This window comes from Salvelinus sp. IW2-2015, linkage group LG32, assembly GCF_002910315.2.
Source record: "Salvelinus sp. IW2-2015 linkage group LG32, ASM291031v2, whole genome shotgun sequence".
Taxonomy (NCBI): Eukaryota; Metazoa; Chordata; class Actinopteri; order Salmoniformes; family Salmonidae; genus Salvelinus; species Salvelinus sp. IW2-2015.
This window is the reverse complement of record NC_036871.1, coordinates 17,654,252-17,678,427: the sequence shown is the minus strand read 5'-3', so window position 1 is coordinate 17,678,427 and position 24,176 is coordinate 17,654,252. Positions and strand designations below refer to the sequence as shown.

Genomic DNA, 24,176 nt, shown 5'->3' with positions numbered 1-24,176 from the left:
CTCGCATGCGATTATGTTGGAATGTGCTATTCTATTCAAATGAAAAGCACCTTAAACCAATTGCTTCAGCATGACACACACACACACACAGGTTCCCCCCTCTTTTTTTTGACCTATTCGCCTCTGGTGTGTGTGTGTTTGTGTGTGTTTGTGTGTGTGTGTTGGTGTGTGTGTGTGTGTGGTGTGTGTGTTGTGTGTGGTGTGTGTGTTGTGTGTGTGTGTGTTGTGTGTGTGTGTGTGTGTGTGTGTGTGTTGTGGGGTGTGTGTGTGTGTGTGTGTGTGCATCCGTGCTATCTGCGGAGAGAGAGAGACGAGCGTCATTAGCTATGTGTTATTGTTTTAGTCAACACAATTGTTCTTATAGCCCTAAAAATGAAAACAAGTTGTTCATTTTGAATGCTGATATAATTTGTTTGATATTGTTTCACTTCCAAAAAGCGTGCCCTGCTTCCATGCACTTATAACAGGTGACAGCTTAGAGGACAGCTTAATACTCTGCATGTTTTATGAAGGGGCTGAACAACATCAAAGCATGATCATTTTGGAATAAAACGGTTGTTTTGGAGATTAAATATAATAACAAGAAAAAATGAACCGTCCTCAAAAGTGGCAAAGCTGAAATATTATGCAAGGGAGAATACATTCCTTTTCTTCATGTTGCTGGTGAAAAACTAAAACACTCAGTATAGAGATCGATGTTGTCTGTTGAATAGAGATATAATATTTACACTATGCATTTCACTTATGTCTTTCCATYTCTAAATCCTCTACTTCAACTGGTATTGGCTCTGTGAAAATAAAACCAAAACCCCTAAAAAATACACRAGTGGTGTGTGTACATACTCACACAGTACACACACAGTCTGTTGTGTACCTGAACACACTGGGCAGTGATAATTGAACACAATCCCACTGCAGTATACAGGAAGTGCATCCCAAATGGCACCCTATTCCCTTTATAGTGCACTACCTTTGACCAGGGCCCGGTAGGGCCACTATATAGGGACTAGGTTGCCATTTGGGACACAGACAGGAACTCAAGGGGGATGCTGCTATCTATGTCTATGATCTGAGGTCTGCAGTATGTACCTACACCTAGCAACGTCTAGCACAGGTCATTACGGACTGATCAAAGATAACGCTGGGGACAAACAGCCTCGGACCACAAAAAACACGTCTTAAGATGTCTGCCTCGCCTGGCTGGTCTGTCAGAGCTGAGCAGAGTGAGAGAAGGAGAGAGCCCTGTGATCTGTCTGCAAGGTGCATCTATGTATKGTAAAAGGCTCTAGCTATTCAAATTGTGTTGCTTGTGCTAATGATTATTTGAAAACTGAAAACACAAGCTGTAAACTCTAAACTATATTCCAACTGTTTATTTCAGGTTTGATATATATTTGGGAACTGTGGATAGGWGTGTATATACACAGTATAAAAGGAAAACACAGTGATTTAGATCTTTGCACATCTATTCAAGCCGTATGACTCAGAGAGACGGAGCAATACTCATAGATGTCAGGCCCAGTACAGACACACGGTATAATGTGTTCCATCATTTACCTCTACTGAGGTACAATACTGTTTATACTTGCCTGCAGTGGACTATTATAGGACAAGACCTTCCCCGGTAGCACTTGTTAACCTTTCTGCAACAGAACAGACAGACATAAAGCATTATAAACATTAAATCCCAACATCAAAATTCAATTAAATATAACATAGAAGAGTACACCCAGGGATTGAACCAATGTTATTCTCATTTAGGCTTGGTTTTAACTGGGCAAAACTTTTCTAATGAATAATGACCCGATAGAAATGCATTTCTGTATATCAAGAACAAGTCTACATCAAGGTAAAATATTATAATGATACTATGGAGGAAAGATACATCCCYTGTCAATCAAAAACATTTAAATAATAAATCCACATTTCACAATCATAATTAATAGACTGACTTAATGAAGATATGCCATTGCAGTGGTGATATATTGGATTGCGGTAATGAGGTGTGATGGCTGCTGGGTAAAATGCCTGTCTACATCCCAAATGGCACCCTATTCCCTATTTAGTGCACTAATTTTGACCAGGGCTCTGATCAAAAGTAGTGCACTATATAGGGCATAGGGTGCCATTTGAGACTCAGCCCCTGTGACTGCCGTGCATTAACCTTGTACAATTAAAGACATTACACAGTCGCGAAAGAAGGAGACACACTCCTGCCAGCAGCACCGTACAGCAGCCCTCACATTGTTAACTAGCTGTTGTTGTGGGGGTGAATTATGCTGGACCAGATCTTTTGATCATGGAGCGCAAGAACTACAATGTTGAAGGGGTATCGGTGGTGGGGTTTAGGGGGGCACTTACTCCCTTAAAAGTACACTAAGTAGGCTAATGATCTTACTGAAACGTATAGAACTAAATAAGAATTCAACTTCCATCTGCATGTATACTACAGTACTTATACATTTACATGGGGCAGGAAACTGACTACTTAAGCCGAGGATTTGTTTCATGCTCTCGCTATAATCCCCAATGATAATCKCTTTAATAAATTGGATTTAAATTAATAGTATTCCTTCATCGATCAAAAGTAAATTGACAGAAAATGTTACGCAACAAACCAATTTYTTTCACAATTCAGAAGTCCCGATCCCACAGATCCCACCATGAACCAAGTTACCATAGGACAACAGCAGATCACCAATGGGGGGTTGGTTGGGGGAGTAGTGGGGGAATTCAAAGGAGGGAGGCGATCCTTAGAGAAGTTAAGCTTATAGAGAGTATCAGTCAGAGGAAGTCAAGCAAATCATGAGCAAGCAAAAGGTGAGAGGTCGTTAGAGAGAGGAGAGGCTGAGGAGAGAGAGGAGAGGGAGGGGGGTTCCGCAAGGCCCCTGGTTGCAGAGTCACAGTTTCCAATGATCACTTTTGTGACTATGCAACTGGGCTCATATTACTAGCTGCAACATCACAAAAATGACACTGGCAACCGCTAATTAGCTGGCAAAATAACAGAAGGAATAACCAAACCAAAACAGGTAGGTAGCTAAGAAACTGAAAAAAGAGTGTGCTGCTCAATCAGAAGTAAATCATGTTAATTAAATACATGCCGGCATACAGAGAGAGGAATTAGCTAGCAGTTTATGTTCTCGAACCCTCAAGTGTGATAAATTATGTCGAAACCACAAACCAATATTCAGATTCAAGTGTTACTGCAATAGCATGCGATAAGAAATTGAGCGATAACTCATTATTTTCCCTCACCATTCCTTCACCCGTGATAAAAGACAATATTTCTACACTCACCACAGTTGGTGGTTCGATGGCAGTATATTTTCTTTGACCACATATCCTGGCCCTTGTCTTTCCCCAGAAGATCTCACCTCATGAGTGTGGACCACAAATACAATAACACCAGGCTATATAACATCACACTACTCAGACCTGTTCTGTTATGTGAAAGTTTCCTCGGTGGACCTTAGAGAGCGGCAGGGCTAGCAATAAAGAGATTACTGAGTCATAGTAGTGATAGTACTATACGGGACTGGCACGTAAAGTGGGAGGAAAATAAGAGAGAATATTAAAAGGGAACCAGAAGTTTAATACCACAAAATACCTTATTGATACCATATTAATCTGACAATAATATGGTTGCAAAAATCTGGTATCTTTCCCCAAAATCTCCTGGAAACTTTCCCCAGATTCCTTCAGGCTTTCTGGAAAATCTGGGCATTTTGGGAAAGTTCTCCGGATTTTTGCAATTTTTGATAGTGGTGAGGATAGCCCTGACTCTAGGAASTCCTACCTGCGGAAGTCCAGGAGTGTCCTGCTGGACTCAGGGACGTTCTGGTTGAGCCAGGTGAGGAAGTGGAACTGCGTGACGGTGCGCGTCTCGTTGGTCTGCATGTTCTTCAGGTAGAAACTACGAACCAGGAAGTCATCACACCAGATGTGCTCCGACACCAGGTTAACCTACAAAAAGAGGAAGTGATATCAGAGAAGTAGAATGAGTTCACATGGTCGAATTCTATGGTCAGAGTTATCTCTGAAAACACACTTATGCATGCCATTATAAGTGCACTAGATTTTAAACATGTAGTGCACCTTATAGAAAGTTCGTATTACTGTATTAAATTATATTAAACAGATTAATACAATTAAAAGTGAGTCCATTTACAAAATAAATTCTGCTGAATTACTCTGCTACACAAGCGCATGCATTTWAAAAATCAAAACGACTATAACCATATTTCAATTGAGAACAGACAACACACACAACTAGAATAATGTAAAAATKGTCTATTTGATCAAACAGCCGACATTGGATAGCCCGGCCTCGTACCTCATAGATGTGGTAAAGGTTAGACCCCTCGTCAGGCCAGTAGTGGTAGCACTGTTTGACTCCGCTCTCAGTGAGGGGCGTCAGCATGACAATGACCACACAGCCGTTCTCCCACACCATCTGCACACAAAAGACAGAGAACCGCCATTTTGTCACACGCAACGCCAGATAATTGCCTCGTGACATGCCTACACACCCGCCTCTCACTCACGCTACTCCATTCAGACGCTCTCACACACACTTTGAACCCCCTTTTATGTAGGAGCCCATTYACTTGTGTCACAGGAAACAGACAAAACAACACAAACAAGAATATTTATTGTTCTCAATTTCTTTGGAATAAAACGCTTGATTAAAATAGTTCATTATAATCCGTTCATTCATCTTATTGAGTCGTCTGCATCTAAATTACAGTATCATCTACTTTCCAAAAGACAATTGGTAAAAACACTGTTCGCTGTCGCTGTGAATTTATTAAAGTCCTCGAAATGGTTGCATTTGTCAAAACTTTAACAATATTAAAACAGTTTGGTAAAAAATAAAAAACAGCTACATATCTAGGGGGGTTGACGGTACAAATTAGCCCACACTAAAGCATGACGGTACAGTGCATCTGACTGTCAATGTTTTAATTGTATCTGTCCCTTAACAAATGAATACATTATCGTTATTGAGACAGTCCCTCTCCCTATTGTGTCGTTCCAGAACTAGGACTGTCTGTGTAGGTGTATTTTTCCCGCTGACATAGAGCCAGTTTATTTGCCGTTGGCCAGAAACTAGATAGGCTCCAGAGAGCCATTGGCAGGATAGAAAAACAGCAGGCAGGTTAATGGAGCTAWTAAAACATTATTGTTACAGTCATCAGATTACCAGGATGCTTTCACCTATGGCTCAACATTTAATAATAAAGATACTAATGAAAGTAGATCCTCTTAAAGGGGCCATCAGCAGTTGCTACATCCAGTTTAGAACTTATAACTGAATAACGTATACTGTGTGTACCCATTGATTCTAGAAGAATATAACTTCTAAATGCCTGACGATTGTATTTAAACTGTTGTACCCCATCAGAACCCAAAATATAAGCCTGTTTTACTCCAATGTTTGTCAACAAAGTAAATGTAAACAAGCCCTATATAGCTTCAAAACATGGTTAAAACTACATTGTGATGTCATGGATGGTCAGTCCTTGCATCCATAGGTCTGTTGATGAATTTGAGACTGTTAACATTTCTCCAGCCCCATCCCTCAATTTGTTATACCACAACAGGGGCTGGGAGWAYGTTTTGTTATTGTTTCAACTGCTGATTGCCGCTTTAAGCCCATTGAACAACCCTCCCAATAACTACAGTTATAATGGTCCTGAATAAATGTGAAGTTACATCAAGGCTATTACTTGATTCTCCATTGAAAGTGCTTCTTAGTCTAGGACTAGTCTTAATCTGTGTCCGGGAAACCAGCCCTTGATGATTGTAGAACATCATTCTTCTGGAATGGACACTTAAAAAAATACCCTTCAGTTAAAGCCTGAATATGGAAGCTCTCTGAACTCTGAGTCGCCTTAATGACTATGGGAGAGGGGGAAAGAGACGGGGGAGAGAAAGGGTGTTAGAAAGAGAGCGAGAGAGAAAGAGGGAAGCGAGAGACAGAGGGGGGAGAGGGGAAAGAGAGTGGGGGAAGGAGAGAGAGCGAGGGGGAGGGTGGAAGGACGAAGAGGGGAAGAGAGCGGGGGAAGGAGAAAAGAAGAGAGAAAGAGCGAGAGAGAGGGGAGAGGGTGGAAGAGAGCGGGGAAGGAGAAAGGAGAAGAGAGAGAGCGAGAGAGAGGGTGGAAGGACGGAGAGGGAAGAGAGCGGGGAGGAGAAAGAGAGAGAGAGGCGAGAGAGAGGGGGAGGGAGAGAGCTAAGAGAGGTGAAGAAGAGAGAGAGCTGCATCCTGTGTGGAGAGGGCCAGTGAATGGACAAGAGGGAAAAGATTAGTGAGGAGAGGAGAGAGAGAGAGAGAGCCTCCATCCCCCCTCTCAACAGGGATTAGGCAGAGAGGGGGGGACAGGGGGAGGCACATACTTCAGTTGTCCTCATGCTGGGCCAGGCATTCCCTCCACTCAGTAGCACAATTCAAGTAGCATACTGGTGACAGAAGATGCATCCCAAATGGCGCCCTATTCCCTACATAGTGCATTATCAGAGAGGTAGAATAATAATGTACCACTTTATCGATTGCATGAAATAATCAAATCTAATTCAAGACGACCTCCCTTTCTCTCCTAGCCTGACACAACCAGGTCTATCTGTATGTATAATGGATACTGATATTTGATTATCATTTGCAACTAGATTGTGTAGCGGTAATATATGGAGCGCTATGGCGTCTACGAAAAGCACTTGTCTCCAGTTTGAATTACACTGCTAATAACACGGTTCCTTCTTGTTAAAGACTGGAAGAAGAATATTGATTTTATGAGAGAGAGGAGTGTACCTGCAGAAATCAGACACCGTGAGGGGAGAGGGCCTTGAGTAGCGATGTAGGCTGGTTCCGTGGGTCGTGGTCCATCTGGGGGGGGGGAAGAGAGAGAGAGAGAGAGAGAGAGAGAGAGAGAGAGAGAGAGAGAGAGAGAGAGAGAGTGTGAGAGAGAGAGAGAGAGAGAGAGAGAGAGAGAGAGAGAGAGAGAGATGAAGAGAAAGGTTATTACTTAATTATTGATAAAGTACAGGACCACAAAGTTTACCCTCGTAGGTGCTTTGAGAAAGAATAATAATCTTAGACTGGGTCTCATCGAAAAATAGATCAAATCAAAACGTAAAACTAAATCATAATGAAACAACACTATCGGGTCCAATAAAAACTTCACAGAATCATTATCACATTGTAAAAGGCAATTTAACAATCTGTAAGAGCAATTTTAGCATAAGGCTGATTTAAAGTAACATCCACAATGGCTGTAGAACAAGGACAATCAGAGCATTGCTGCCTGCTCTGCCCTTCCAAAGAAATAGTCTTGATGGCCAGTGAAGCGTTCAAGGTCTCTATTGGGCTAACGCAGGGTGCAAAACCATTCACCCTGGTTAACCAAATGTTTGTGGACGAACTCCTTTCTATGAATCTAAAATCCAAATGACGTCTTTTCTTCTTCTACGGTGCTTAAATCAACAAGGCTGCTGAACTCTCGCAAACTTGGAGTGCGAAGAAAATTGAAAAGAAGCGTGGGCCAGAAACGTGGGGCGAATGCGAGAATAGGTAAGTGACAGTCATACCTATTACCATGCAAATTGTATGGAAAATGTAATAATTGGATAGGCCAATTTAGCTGGAAGCAATTATGGGAGAAGACAGATAATTCAAAGGCTTGAACACACAAAATGGTCTTTAATAGTATTCTGTTGCTTTATGAACTGAAATAATAAAATGTTTTAAATGAACTCGGGTTTGCACAGAAGATTACACTTTTAACTTTAATTTATTAACTGGGGGAAGAAAAGAACAGTAWTAACTAGCTAGATGTTTGAATTTCAATTAAAGCGGAAAAACTGTCACGGCAAAGTGCATTTGTTGAAGGATGGAGGAGAATAGACGGGCTGTAAATGGTAAAGTGCTTTTAAGTCATTTTATATAATTGTCAATGATGACAAATGCTAACAAGGAGTCAAACATTTTAGCTTTGGCCTTTAAAAAAAATGTAATAAAGAAATACAACAAACGTCTACTGTTTTATGCAATATCCTTGCTTGACGACTCAAACAGAATTCTTCCGTTGCTGTCATTCGCTACATACTTCAGTTTGAGACTGCCATCATTGAAGTTGTTTGTGGTGACGTCAAAATGAGGGGTGTTGTACAAAACAAAGTTATCCATGATTGGAACATCTCTAACCAATTAGAGTATCAAAACCAATGACCAATTTTCAAAACGTCWCTTGGGACCAATCAGACGATCTAGAATGTATTTCCATCCTAGAAATCGTTGGGGAGGTCCTCAGATCCAGACTCATTGCTAAGAAGAACTAACGTCCGCAATACCCTTGGGGAGTATCTGATGCAACATAGAAACTGACTGTGTCCTTGGTAAATAAGAATTTGTTCTTAACTGACTTGCCAAGATAARTAAAGGTTAAATATAACATTTTAAAATAGACTCAATACGGAGGCTCAGTGTAAAGTCTCTCAGAACACTCAGCACAGAGAGAAAGATAGAGAGTGAGGGGAAGGAGAGAGAAAGAGAGTGATGGAGAGAGGGGAGGGAGGGGAGGAGAAAGAGAGTGAGGGGGAGGAGAAAGAGAGTGGGGGGAGGAGAAAGAGTGTGCGGGAGAGAGGGTGGGGGGAGGAGAAAGAGAGTGAGAGAGCGAGATGGAGGGGGGAGAAGAGAGGTGAGGGAGAGAGGGAGGGGGAGGGAGAAAGAGAGTGCGGGAGAGAGGAGAAGGGAGGAGAAAGAGAGTGAGGGAGAGAGGGAGAGGGAGGAGAGAGGGAGGGGGAGGAGAAAGAGAGTGAGGGAGAGAGGGAGGGGGAGGAGAAAGAGAGTGATTGAGAGAGGGAGGAGAAAGAGAGTGAGGGAGAGAGAGAGAGAGAGGGAGGGGAGGAGAAAGAGAGGTGAGGGAGAGAGGGAGGGAGGGGGAGGAAGACTGAGTGTACGCATTTTTAGTGTACGTCTCTCTTTCTCCTCTCTCATTTCTCTCTCTCTTTCTCCTCCCTCTCTCATTCTCTCTCTCTCTTTCTCTAGCTCCCTCTCTGTCGCTCTCACTCTCTCTGTTGTTCTCTCTTTTTCTCTCTCTAATTTCTCTCTCTCTCTCTCACACACATCCAAGTGTCTGCTGTCTCCCAACTGAGAGTTGGTGCTAATGACATTCTGGAGTGTGTTTCCTCCATTCAGCCGTCAGTAGGCTGAGGGGCTGATGCTGTTGATGGGTTTCCAGGAACCCAGTTTGGAGAGAGACAGAGATAAATATTTATTTCTGTATCTATGTATCTATATATCTATATATAAATATATATATATATATATATATATATATATAAATATCTATATATCTATATCTATATATATATAGAGAGAGAGAAATATATATATACACAGATATATATATATATAGAGAGAGAGAGAGATACAGAGCGAAAGAGAGAGAGAGAGAAAGAGAGTGAGAGAGAAAGAGAGAGAGAGAGAGAGATTAGTCCTTATTGGGACCTAATGAGGAGCAAGCAGCAACGCGACAGGCGTAATCATGGCTGTTTTGTTCTGCTCAGCCAGGGTCTGTGTTGCTGTAATTATCAGCCTTTCTTCCCTTCTGGCCGGTGGCTGTCGGTGGCGGTTATTGCCGAGCACTGCTCTGTCTCTGTCTGTCTGTCACCAACGCACCATGGGGGACCGAGGCTTATCAGGTGATTCGCTGGGGTTCTGGGCCTCATTTCAGAGGTGTTTCAAAAGGTATTCAATGGGATTGAGAGAGGCAGACTCAGATGTTTTGTTCCCCATGTATTGTGAGGGACTAGTAGTTAGGATCTGAAAGCGAGAGTCCATAAGACTAGCTAGAGCATCCTTAGAAACTCGACATACACTTCAACTTAAAACCAACAGGAGCACTGTACTGTAATATCTTCAAAACAAAGCCATGCAATAATAGTTCAGGATGAATTAGCTTGAAACCAGAGATCCTACAGCAGAGAGAAGTAATAACAAGCTCTTTATKCTCCCATCACAAGGCAGTTACACAATTCTTATAATAATATCGTTTTAAGTTTTGCTTTAAGATTCACAGTGTTACTTTGCAGACAAACATTCTCCTGAGCGCCAACAACAATGTTGTGCGTGTGGGCGAGTGAGGAAATCAAATTGCCAGAAGCAGAGGTATTTCTGTATAACTGGTTGTACCCATCATGCTTGTCAGTCGGTCGGTGTTTGGAAAAGGTTCTTCTGTTYAGTTGTGAGTCACATCCTGGCACCTTGGTGTGACGAAGCCTGGGATGCCTCCCAAATGGAACCCGATTCCTTACATAGTGCACTACTTTTGACCAGATCCCTATGGGCCCTGGCCAAAAGAAGTGCCCTATGAAGGGAATAAGGTGCCATTTGGGACGCAYACCCTGGATTTGAAATGCATAGTGTTCCTGCTTCTTTTAATGGGATGCTTCTGGATCGGCCTCCAGGTTGTTTTTTTACAACCGTTTTCAAATGGGTATGCTCAGTTACTGAATTCACATGGTTCTTATTTCCCTCATTCTCTTACAAATGTTTGGTCATTGGACATTCACAGTTGAGTTACAGAACACTATTTTGCTCAAAACATCATTTTTTGATACTTAAGCAGGTGTAAAATACTGTATTTAGGCCTATACTCTGGATGTTTTCCAACAGGAAAAGTTAAATAAGCCTGATGGAAATAAATGTTTCACTCCTCATCCTGATTTACTTCTTACTGTATGTATTTGCTTGTTTATGCTGGGTACTGCAATTCAGCTTTTAGCTGCCGATGTGTAATCAACTAAACCTGAATATACTGTACATTTAGTGTGGGCCAGCATGCCTGTGGAACACATGCCCTGACAAAATTAGGCTGTTCTGAGGGCAAAAGGGGGGGGGGGGCAACTCAGGAAGGTGTTCCTAATGTTTAGTACACTTAGTGTGCATATGCAACATCAAAACCCCCCAAAAATAGTCGTGCCAAACAGTAAACAACAACACATACACCAACATCAGCGTCATTCAAGGTGAATAATAGTAATACCTCAGTTCTTTACACATCAACTGTGCTTTCAATRATGAATAGGGTGAACCATTCATAGTACCCTTTCCCAAACATTCCCCATGTGAATATTCACACCTTATTAGATTTTTTATTGAAAAAATAATGAATATACAATGCATGAAACGCAGCGTGTATAAGCAATACAAAGCATCTTAGTAAAGCTAAGCAACCGTTGCATCAAATATTATATTGTAAAACACTGCTTTGCTTTTGTTCATTCTAAATCCCTGTTGGGCTGTCAGTACAGCACGCCACACCCTCAGTATAAAGCAGAAAAKACACTTACAATTGGGCTGGCATTGATGTAATCTGAATTGCCTTGGCTGTTTTCAACCTTCAAGGTTATTCTTGAGTGATCATCTGAAATATGAATGGAGGAATTATTGCAGCCCCCCACCCGGCCTGCCTGCAGTGTGTTTCAAGTRCAGGAATACTGAAATAATCAAAACATCCTCAAACATAACCTCATCACTGAAACCTAAAAGAAACCTGCTCCATATATCATATAAAGTAGTCTCAGATGGGTGCAATTGACAGTAACATGATATCTAACAGCMTTTTAAGACAGTATTTTAACTCAGAGGTCAGTCACCTATAATGCAGGGACAAATCAAAGTGCAAGATGAAGGTAAAGCTGTCTTAGGTCTGGAGAGCAGGAGAACTGCTCTCTATACCGCTGTGAGCATGGGTTCAAATCCCATTCACTGCTTCAGCACACACTGTTCTACCTTTCCTCTCTATCCAATAAACATGGAAGAACATGGAAGGAGTGGGACCGCCCCACTCTTTTAAAAGAAGAGAAAAATAACTCACAGGCCACCACAGCATTGAAGCGGTTCTTCTTTGTGTTCCCGGCCCCCAGGCCTGTAGTCGAGGCGTTGGGCTCAGCCTGGTACGCACACAGAGCCTCCCACTCCTTCTCCARACGATTTTGGTTTTTCAGGTGGTCCTCCATGTAAAACTAGGGAGGACAGAAAATATATGGATTCAATACGGATGAAATAACTATAGTTGTACCCATGTTGTTTATCAGTTGGTGTGTATTCCTCCACAATGTAAGACTAGGGAGGGAAGAGAAGATTTATTTTAAATTCATTTTGGCTTAGTCAATAACAACCAGGCCAAGAAGAAGTAATGAAAAGCAAGATGTAGACACAATAAGGAGACTTGAAATAGAGTATTCTTAATTCAGCAGGAGCATTTTATTGTAGMCATTATATTAATACTAGTAATGCAAATGTTTTGTGGCATTTGATTCCTATATGTGTGTGTCTTTATTAGAGGAGAAGTGAGCTCATAACCCAACCTCCTCCCATTTATTTATGGTCTCTACGTGGTCCTAGTCCTAGTCAAGAACAGGAATAGTTTCCTCTAAATGACAAGCCATTCAACCAAGACCATTACCTCTCCTACTCTATTCATAATTAAGTCAGGAGCACTGACTTTGATTAACTGCAGCTAATGAGATTGTCAAAGCTAAATGTGAAACATAGAATGTTTCAGCACTGGGGCCATCAGGGTAGACAAGCTATTGTTCCTCTCTGTTGGAAGAGGACAGTTGGGCTGAGATGGTTGTTGGACATCACTGATGATCCAGGGTCCATACACAAACAAGTATCTAACACTCACCAGAAATATCTCTTTAACACAAAATAAAAGGCTACGCCCCAAATGGCACACTATTCCCTACGTAGTACACTACTACCATACTACCCATAGTGATCTGGTCAAGACAAAAGTAGTGCACTATATAAGGAATAGGGTGCCATTTGAGACAGCCCTAAAGTCATTCTATTAATAACATAAGATTACAATGGGGAGAACATCATCTAGATTCATGGTGAGTACTTAGAGAGGCTTAATGGACTTTCTCCTAACAGGATATATGGGGTATTTGTTGAAATAGAATCTGTCCTGGACAGATATTCTGCGTCCCAAATAGCGCACCTTATGTGTTAGGAATAGGGTGCCATTTGGGACTCACCTTGACTGGATCCTCCTCACTGTGATTGAAAAAGCGAAGCTCCTAACGCAGCGTACAGGGATGATCAGCACTAGGTTCACCACAACACAACCACCACACACGACAAACACAACACACACACACACACACACACACACACACACACACACACACACACACACACACACACACACACACACACACACACACACCATTTAACAATGCTACTTTAATCCCTGCCCACGCTATCCCAATATGTCCCGGCCTCCATATCATATCAATACATATTACACTATGTGCTGACACACCGAACACAGTCTGGGAAACAGGCTCAATATTTTAGCAGGCCATGAATCCATGACCCTTCCTTGATTTACCCCCTTATCGAATAGCACCTTCATCCTGCACTGTTACCCTACCCGGATAACCTCACCCCCTCCACCTCTACCCCTCCATCCATACCACTCCACCAGCCCTCCCAGGGCATCAGACAGCCACACTCTCCTCTGCGTTAATGCCAGAGTAATGGGGTTTTGTACTGTGTAAAGGGATTATTGCAATCCAATCAGGAGGTGCTGAGATCACCATGTGTCAGGCAAACACTGGCTAATCCCCTTACTGCTGGGTTTACAGCTGCCAAAAGGTGCTCAATAAAATCAGAATGAAATAACGCTCGATGAGGAGCTAGCGCTCAGCTCAGGGCCGTCGATGACGTCGTGGCAGGGCTAGAGCCTCGTAATGAACTAGACTAGAGCACCTGGGTGAGAGGACACGTGCACATAGGAGCTGCTTGGTTTTACACCGACTGGATGTGTCACAAGTGGCACCGTATGGCCATCAAAAGGAGTGCACTAYGTAGGGAATAGGGTGCCGTTTGGGACGCAGMCACAGAGGTGCCAGGAAAGGGACGGGAACAACTGTGTACAACTGCAGCATCACAAACTACGGTGAGGAAGCTGCAGCATCACATGACGCTAACAACWCCATTATAATAAGGCCACTTTTCTTCGTACTGGTTTAAGCTCGTATGGGATGCGTCCCAAACAGCACCCTATTTCCTATTCACTACTTTCGAACAGGGGCCCATCAAAAGGAGTGCATGACAAAGGGAATGGGATGCCATTTGGGACWCAACCATGGAATAGCGGGTATCRTGGAAGATTAAGACATTTTACTCCTGAACACATGGTGCTTTCCAGCATGAACGCTCCCTGTCCTGTATTAAAGTSATTAAACAGCATATTTCTTCATATTTGGCACGTTGTGCCTGCAAAATGGTGGTGTAAATCAACACTCCAAATTACACCACACCCACACACCCTCACGTAACATACTCAGCTATCTTCKAAATAACTTCCCACTCGGCAGCTTCGCAAATCCCTAATCTCTATAGACTCCACGCAGTATAATCTAGAACAATTACTGGGCCAGCAACAAAAGACAAGATAATGTGCTTTATATATAGAGTATGTTCATCTGCTTAAGACACAGCCAAGTCTCTGTATGAAGTCAGATTCTGAACAAGTACCATGGGACAAAGTAATACATTAACATAGATAAGATGGTGCAAGGCAATTCTCTAATACAAATCAGTCGGGTATCATGATAGAGTGGGATTTGAAGCATTACAGGCAATTACTTTGAGGTGAATAAACCTAGTAAGCAATCAGGTTTTTTTCTGAACCTCAGAATTTGAATCACTCTACAACGTACTGTAGCGTAAGTGTGAAGCTTGGACTGCTGGTACTGACGACATGTTTGCCTCTCTGCACTGTCTGTGATAACTTAATATGAGCCCTCCTCAGATGGTTGTTCAGGTCTGACTGGTCATATAATATGACAGAGGAAACTACTCAGAACATTCACTGTGGCTAGATTAACAGTCACTTTTCAGAAAGAGCCCAGAACATAGGAAAAGAACAGAAGAGGGAAACATCAACACCACTCAATCAAAAAGTTGGCATTATTTTACTGGCAGATGGATCACAGTAACAGTTGTTGTTGTTGAGGGTGGGAGACAATTAGGACGAAGAGAGGAGAGAGAGAGGGGAGAGATGAATAGGATAGAAGAGAGGAGAAAAGAGAGGAGAGAGATGAAGGAGGATGGAAGAGATGAGAGAGAGAGGGGAGAGTTGGAAAGAGGAAAGAAGAGAGGAGAGAGAGGAGAGAGATGAAAGAGGATAGAAGAGAGGAGAGAAGAGAGGAGAGAGATGAAGGAGGATGGAAGAGATGAGAGAGATGAAAGAGGGATAGAAGAGAGGAGAGAGAGAGGGGAAGAGAGTGAAAGAGGATAGAAAGAGAGGAGAAAGAGAGAGGGGGAGATGAAAGAGGATAGAAGAGAGGAGAGAGAGAGAGGGGAGATGAAAGAGGATAGAAGAGAGAGGGGAGAGATGAAAGAGGAAAGTTGAGGAGAAGAGTGGAGAGAGAAGAGGAGAGAGAGAGGAGGAGAGAGATAAGATAGATGAGGAGAGTAAGATGAGAAGAGAGAGAGAAGAGTAATAAAATAAATCTCAAAATGAGCAATTAAGTTTGGGAAACATCTCAAATACGGTGACCCCTCTCTCATATCATTACCAACCCTGCAATGTCAAGTGCTGGTCCTGGGGCTGAGTTCACAAACTGTTCTACTAACACACTGAAGCATCAGGACCAGAACATCCAATCAATCAGAATAAACAAATTACAACACAATCAAAAAAACAACTACATTGCTTTATTGGGAAACACAAGCACAAAGCAAAATGCAGTGCTATCTGGCCCTAAATGGACAGTACACCATGGCTAACTATTAGACCATGGTTACTGATCTAAACCTTAGAAAAACCTTGAAAGTACAGGCTCAGTGAGCACAGCCTTGCCATTGAGAAGGGTAGACACAGGAAAACCGCTCTCCTGTAGAGGAAAGGCTTGTGCAACCACTGCACAACAGCAGAACCTGAGACAGAGCTGCATTTCCTGACAAAATTTAAAAATATAAAAACAATTAGAGAGTGTCATTTCCCCAAATTTGAAATCCTTATTCAAGGTTTCAAAGACCTCTCTGATGAGATAGGCTACCAGTCCTGTTGGGGAGGACGCAGAGAGCTGTGGGTTGGCAGCGCACTACATTGCTGCCTGCCATAAGATGAGGGACAGTGTCTGACAGACCAATCAACCTGCACATGTCTCTACTGTATGCTTATTGTTATTGTTTAATGTATAGTTATTTGACCCTTGGTTATTGTTAATTTTTGACAATTTTGATTCTTATTATTTTCATATTGTAAATATCCAAAGTAAGCTTTGGCAATACGTACATTGTTACGTCATGCCAATAAAGCAAATTTAATTTAATTGAAGATGAGAGAGAGATGAGAAGAGAGAGAAAGAGGAAGAGAGAGATGAGATGAAATGAGAAGAAGAGAGATGAGAAGAGAAGAGGAGAGAGAGATGAGGGGAGAAAGACGAAGAAGAGAAGAGAAGAGGAGAGAAGAGATGAGAAGAGGAGAGATGAGAAGAGAAGAGATGAGGGGAGAGAGATTGAGGGGAGAGAGATGAGGGGAGAGAAAGATGAGAGGAGAGAGATGAGATGAGAGAGATGAGAGCGATGAGACGAGAGAGATGAGAGAGGGGGTAGGAGAGAAGAGAGGAGAAGAGGAGATTCATGGCAGAAGAAGAGAAGATGAGTAGGAGCGTGCCCCTGGACCTCCCCCAATCTCATGCAGATTGTGATGAAGCAGGGTATTTAGAATGATGAAGGGGTGGGGCACAGCCGGGGTGGGAGGGCGGGAAGCGTGGCTCACGCCTCATGGGTCATTTCCTTTCACTTCCCTGGCCTGGCTCCAATATATCACAACCAACCATAGCCAGCCGCAGTCTCATGAACAGTGAACAGTCTCTCTCCAATGACGGCCTCGTGGCTTACTTCATTCTCATAATTCAACTGCCGTACGTAGGAGGAAGGGACAAACAATTTGGCCAATCTGTAGAAATGGGCTCAGTTGAGTAGCAGCACATTACTATCTGTGCCAGGGAGCTGTCCAAGGGACTGAAGCTCACAGAGCTGTCTCTCACCTTACACTGCTGCTCCATTCAGAGGGCCGACCGGTGTGTGTGTGTGCGCGTGCGTGCGTGTCTGTGTGTCTCATATATTCCTGGTGTAATCTCAGGGGCAATTAAGAGCTTCATGCCTATTGAACACATCCCAGGGCCTTCTATCACATATTGTGAGGAGCGTGTAATGCATGTGGATAGAGCTATGTGAAGAACAGATATACACTGCAATTACAATGGTAGACAGAGTTATTCACAATCAATGAATTTGAATATGTGGGAAGAGAAGACGTGGAAGAAGCATGCTCATAGAAATGTGGGTGTAATGTGAGAGAGAGAGAGAGAGAGAGAGAGAGAGAGAGAGAGAGAGAGAGAGAGAGAGAGAGAGAGAGAGAGAGAGGAGAGAGAGAGAGAGAGAGAGAGAGGGAAAAAGAAAGACAGATGGAGAGAGGTAGAGAGAGAGAGAGACACCAGCAGGCAGACAGTGATAGGGTGAGTCAGTAGTGGTACGGATGTTTACCAGGATCATGTGACCAGTGGAGATGTCCATGTTAGAGTGGACTGGTTCCCCAGACCAGGAGGAGGTGGAGCTTTGTGCCGCGGGGCTGACGATGGGCCCCCCGTCGCTGAACTGGGGCGTCACACTGAACTGGGGCATCGGCTCTGGACGCTCCGCCGGCTGCTTGACTGACATCCGCTGACGACACAGTTCCTAGGAAGGACACAAGCACAGTTACAAAGTTAACTAACGAATATGCTCTTCTGTTCTTTTGAAATAGAGGTTTTTCATATGCTAATGTTTCTTAAGACCTGCCATTACAAAACAATGGATTTTCTTTTGGTTTCTGATGGTATACATTACATTGATTATTATTAGGCTGTTTCAAATGTAGACATTCCAAAGGCTGCTTCTTGAATGAGGTTCTACTGTTACTGACCATCTCCAAGGAAACGGCAGCCGTCACTAAAGTTATGTCACTGTTATACACTACCTTGGTGTGTGCACATTCACAACCAATGGGGATTTGACTGCTGTATTGTAATGTTTGATAATGCGCACGTTAACATTTACAGTTTGCWTACTATCAGCGTCAACGAAATACCAAAGGCTTACTTTACAAAAGGCCTTCTGTAGAAAAATTTGAGTATTTTTGTATTCCAACATGGGTTCAACCTGCTATTTCAGTAATACTGAAATATTATTCGAGAAATATTTAAGTAATACTGAAACAGTTATAACATTTACTCCATGAGTTCAAATTATCATTTTTCTCAGTCACGGCTGAATGAGGATATCTGTTGGGGAGCAGCGATCTAATGCAGCTGGGGATGTAGCCTAGCGAATGTCAGAGGACGTCTGGCTACACATGCTCCAGTCATTAGGAGAGAGATAATCATGATTAACACTTGCTGTGAGTGACAACACAAGTCATTTCACCATCCCTTCATTATCTCACTACTCCTCATTCTCCCTCTGACCTTGATCTATTGGCTGTCGTCTAAACCATAACCATGGCAATTAGGTCGGTCTTTGTTTTACCAGCACCCATTCCCTCAGTACCATTCACTGGAAAGAGTACATGGTGTGCTGCCACTCTGCTTCAGTTTAAGTACATAAAATATCACGATAGAAAAATATACCAAAAAAATACAGGAATCACATTATAGAAAAATACAGGAATCCATCCCGTCATATTTCCAATCTATTAACATGCTATTAGTCGAGTAGCTTATAACCACTCAATTCTTCAAAATCTCTGTCTGTCTGTCTGTCTGTCTGTCTGTCTGTCTGTCTGTCTGTCTGTCTGTCTGTCTGTCTGTCTGTCTGTCTGTCTGTCTGTCTGTCTGTCTGTCTTTCCCAGCAGCCACCAGGAAAGGCCTCTCTCCCATCCCTCTGCTACAGCCCCATTCCAGACAGCCAGACAGCCGCACCATTACCGCAGGCTCTAACATTCAAATTCCAACAACTCTACAGGGTGGACTTGGTGGTTACCACCATCAGTCCTAATTAAAAAGGCCCCATATGAAAATGGCCTCCCCTGAGATTTTCAATTAGCTGCCTGCTAAAACCCCAAATGAAACAGACGAGGAGGAAAAAGAAAAACGTTCCACCAAGGTCGGGTTTAAATGAAATAAGACCTATTTATAGCTTTAGTATGGCACTGCCCAGGCCAAGGAGAAATGAACAGCGCTGTGTCCCAAATAGCACCATATTCCCTATATRGTGTATTACGTTTTTKTTTTCAGAGCCTTGTCAAAAGTAGTGCACTATGTAGGTCAGAGTCTGGTCAAAAGTAGTGCCCTATGTAGGGAATAGGGTGCCATTTGGGATGCTCCCCTGGTGTCAGTCTGTTATACTGTATATGGTTGAGCTCCATGTTATATTGCAGGATATGGAGAAATTCTGAAAACAAAAACCCTGGATTGATAGATGAATCTGTTCTCCGATGTGTGAGCCTGAGACAGACGTTGGAACAGTTGTCAGATGTTACATTATTCATTCCTTCAACTGATGTTTGAAAACAAGCTATGAATGTGTTATCTAATATTTCTCACACGAAAATCTGGAATTCAACACRGATTTTTTGTTAAAGTTAACCTTGTAAAAATCGATTAGATGATGGAAATGTATTCCAATGCGTTTGGTTCAGATGATACAGAACACACAAGCTATCTCACAAAATAAAGTCTGGCCTGACATAAAATAATATCATTATCTTCTATCATTTGATTTCAAATACACAGACAGAAAGACACAAGAGCCCTATGAGTCACTAAATAGGGAATAGGGTACCATTTGTGAAGCAACCATATACCATCCTGGGCAGTGRGAGTGTCTGTGAAGAGTGGCCAGTGTAGGCGAGCTTCTGATCTCGGTAAACCCAGTCTTGTGTAATTGGTCAGAAGCTCGATTAAGTTCTGGGTCCATACGTGTTAAGAGAAGAGMTAGAACGAGGATCRGAACCGGAACAAAGTGCTCCACCCTCTCTCTTTGCAAGTTACAGGCAAGTCTTTGGGCCAAATGTCCCCTCCCCRTCTGAAATTCGAAAGATGCTAACACCTGCGAAATCGTGATTCTTCCAAATAACCAGTGCTGAAAATCCCAAGCCCCGGAACTAAAGCTGCTCGTGATCTCACGCATCCCTTTGTAGCATGACAGATCTATGGTACCATTTATGTTGACTGTCACTGAGAGACTAGCGAGCCTCCAACACCAGTCCATGGTAGCATCTCAAATGGAACCCCATTCCCTATGTAGTGTACTACACTGTAAAGGCATGAATGGCATGATCCAAAATTACGCTTTGGTTCGACCAACCTATGCTATTCAACTTGTCTGAAATAAAATAACTAATTTGACCGATCAATGTGATTTTTTTCTATTGAATAAAAGCTTCTTAATTGCTTTCACGGGTGGGTTGTTTAGCAACAAAACYGATGCGTGTGCAACTTTGGCGGCAAAACAGACAAGGTTGTAAACTATATTTAGTCACCAAATGTTTATTGAAAACATTTAAAAAAATGCACAATACATCAATACAGTTGTTGATTAGCTAGCTTGGGAATTTTATATATTAGCATAGCTGTGACATAAGTCACCTCAAAACAAGACATGGTATCAAGAACAATATACAACTAACTGAAACAAACCTACGATTCCCCACATGGCAGCTATCTGACTGTTCAGAATCATAAAAACACACGGCCTTCTGCCTCTGCAATGCGTGCACATCATTTTTGTGATGTTGTCAGGCAAACCGTCGTCTATAGCGGTGTGGGAAATGTAGCGGTGGCAGCCTATTAAAATATTTGGAGGCRTGGCTTATTGTGACAGTGGATACAAAATAGCCTGTTAGATTTCCAATATTGGGGCCAATATAYCTAAAAGTGTTATGTACAGAATGTGCTTGGAGTCATTATATCATGATTTTTAACCAACTTAATTTCTTGATTTACAGGGAATTGGTTTCATTGCATTAGAAATTTGGGAATTCAAAAGTGAAAAATCTACTTGGAACAAGATTAAACAATGGGTTGTATTTACATTAAATATTAGTTTGTATTTATGTTATTTATTAGGCTTTGCCCATGTGCTAAAACGAACAAACTCAATATGGTGTGGTGGGGGGGGGGGGGAGGAGAGGAGAGAGAGAGAGAGAGAAGAGGAAGAGAGAGAGGAGAGAGAGGAGAGAGAGAGAGAGAGAGAAGAGAAGAGAGATGGAGAGAGAGAGAGAGAGAGAGAGAGAGAGAGAGACTGAGAGAGAGAGATGCGGAAGGCCAGAGAGGGATAACATAAACCTCAGTAGACTGTTCAGCAGTGTGGCAGGCAGTTCGCGTGTTTCTCTTGGAAATCCAGGGGACTGGAGACTGGCTGACAGACAGGCATCATCCACAATATAGGGACAGCAGGCAGCCTGTCAATCAAGCTTTTCTCTTTCAGTGTCAACCAGTTGAACATCATATTTTCATATCACAGGACAATATGGCTGACAACTTAGAGACGCTGAGACCTAAGGCATAGAGATTTCTGTGATATATACTGTATAAGCTGGTAGTACACTGTGGGGGTATGTTGTGTGTGTGACCATGGCCTCAGAGGCGCAGACAGACGCACCCAGGGCTGGGTCATTAGCATGCAGTGAGGTTGTGAGAATGTAAGTGTGACTCAGTGATGTGTGTGTGTAGTACGGTCATCAAACTGCCCGCTGCTACCCTTCTGGTATAATTGCATGTAGCTTTAAAGAGTCCCCTGCTCCCTTGTGCTGGGCCAGCGCACACACACACACACACACGCGTACATTCAGTTCAGTCAAGGGAATCCTTCTATATATCCTTAGGATGGATGCTACACAGCTTCTATGAGAGTATAACATAGCAACAAAGGGATAATAACAAAGCATTGTATTGTAATTTCAGGTGTAGTATGTTAGTGAAATTACTTAATATCAAAATACACAATATTTGCATTGGTTTTAGTTGCATGGCCAAGGTGGTAAATGCCTTAGGAAAAGCTACTGACTCGTAATCAAAGTCTGTAAAGGTCCAGTAAACATCAATTAAGCGGAAATGTGCAGGAGCCCAGCAGTAAGTGGATTATGRAAAATATTTAAGACTAATWAAACTATCCAGMCACCTTGTTGGTMGRTATGAAATACATCCAAATATGTCACAGTCAAATAAAATATATTTGAAAGTAGAATGAAACATTAAAGTTGAATACCCTAAGCTAGTATTATTTATACATATTAGAATGACGAGGACAGCACCTAAAGTGCTGTAAAACGTWAGTACCAAAGAGAAGGGCTGTGGCCCTGCTCATTCTAAAATGAATGTTCACAGGACCACTCTCATTTTAAAAGATCAGGGAGAATGGTCAGTGGCAGAAATTTCTATCTAATTCKTTGCTTAAAAAGGCACTTAATATTGGATTCTATAAATTGAATTTCACACCTGGACTTTCAGGCCGTAGGATAATTACACCTGTTAGAGAGGGGAATTGAAATGACTACCAGCACAGACAGACAATGCCACCCGCAAACCTGTTTTTCCAAATTCCCAAACACTCAAAACGGAATGGAAGAAATGCACACTACTCTACAAATGAAAAATGAAAAWGTCAAATACATACATAAATTACACTACAAACCACAAGTAGATAAACAAGTGTAACACAGGAGGTTGGTGGCACCTTAATTGGGGAGGATGGTCTCGTGGTAATGGCTGGAGCAGAATAGTTGCAATGGTATCAAATACCATGTGTTTGATGCCATTCCATTTGCTCCGTTCCAGCCATTAATATGAGCCGTCCTCCCCTCACCAGCCTCCTGTGAAGTGTACACAACACTCAAAACAATCTAACATACACTTGGATTGTTATCTGTATTTTTTTGGTGTGYGTCCCAAATGAACCCCTATTTCCTATATAGCGCACTACTTTTGACCAGGTCCATAGGGATAGGGTACCGTTTCTAGACTGACTAACATCTGATATATGTTCTCCTACTTGATAGGTGGACGTAGCATTGCTGCCTGTGTCTGTTCCCAGGTTGGTGAGCTTCTCCTTGAGCTTGTGGTGAGAGTGGTGTCGGAGGCAGTAGACCACGATGGAGGCCAGCAGCACAGCCACGATACACAGGATAGACACCACCGTCAAGATCARGAACTTGGTGGACTCGGCCGTGCTGTACCTGGTGGGAATCTGGCTGATCTGGCTTCTCTGTAGGAGAGAGGGAGGGAAAGAGAGAGAGAGAGATGGAGAAAGAGAGGGAGGGAGGGAGAGGAAGGGATGAGTGAGAGAGAGAGAGGGTGGGGGGGGAGAAAGAGGGAGAGAGAGGATTACACATGATATAATGGTGACGTTATGTTTTCAGACTTCACACATTTTCCTGATGCATTAGAGACAATAAGCCAGTGATCTACAATTGTACATGTTTTGGTTGGACATATTAAAGTATTCATATTGTTGCAGATAAAACATCTGATCATCAAGTGTTTTTGTTCCATCATATGTGTCCAATAGTGCACGGAACACATCAACTCCCCAAAATGTAGATTATTAAGGAATATATTGAATAAAATAACATATATTTAGAATGTATTAACCCAACCACTGTTAGCTTCACCTGACACAGTAGTTTTCCTGCTGTATTTTCCTATGACATCATTACAAACAGTAGGACATTTGACGAGTAGCCAATGACTTGTCGAGTACCTACAACCTGGCAAGCATTTAATCACTGCCAAACACGTATCTAAAGCATACTTTAGGATTCATTTAGCCTACTTCATTTTACATAGTACATTGCTAGGAAGAAATTCCACTATAGACACAGAGTGCTCAATTCAAACGCCATATAAACCTATACCCAAGTAGGCTACATAGGGAAAAAGAACTACATGTACTAAAACATATTAAAGAAGGGAAATTCATTATGTTGTTCATTAAAAGCAGACCATCTTACTGCTACATGGAGTTCATTTCAGAGGCCAGTGATCTGGGATAATGGTCGTGTTCCATTCTACCCGGGGTATGTCCCAAATGGCACCCTGTTCCCTTTATGGTGCACTACTTTTGTGACCAGGGCCCATAGGGAATAGGGTGCCATTTGGGACAC

At 42.4% G+C, this 24,176-nt stretch overlaps 1 pseudogene; it reads right to left on the bottom strand.

The window, feature by feature from the left end:
• Window positions 1-304: 304 nt before the first annotated feature.
• Window positions 305-24,176, bottom strand: part of LOC111956983 (receptor-type tyrosine-protein phosphatase N2-like) — a 142,392-nt pseudogene continuing 118,520 nt past the window's right edge.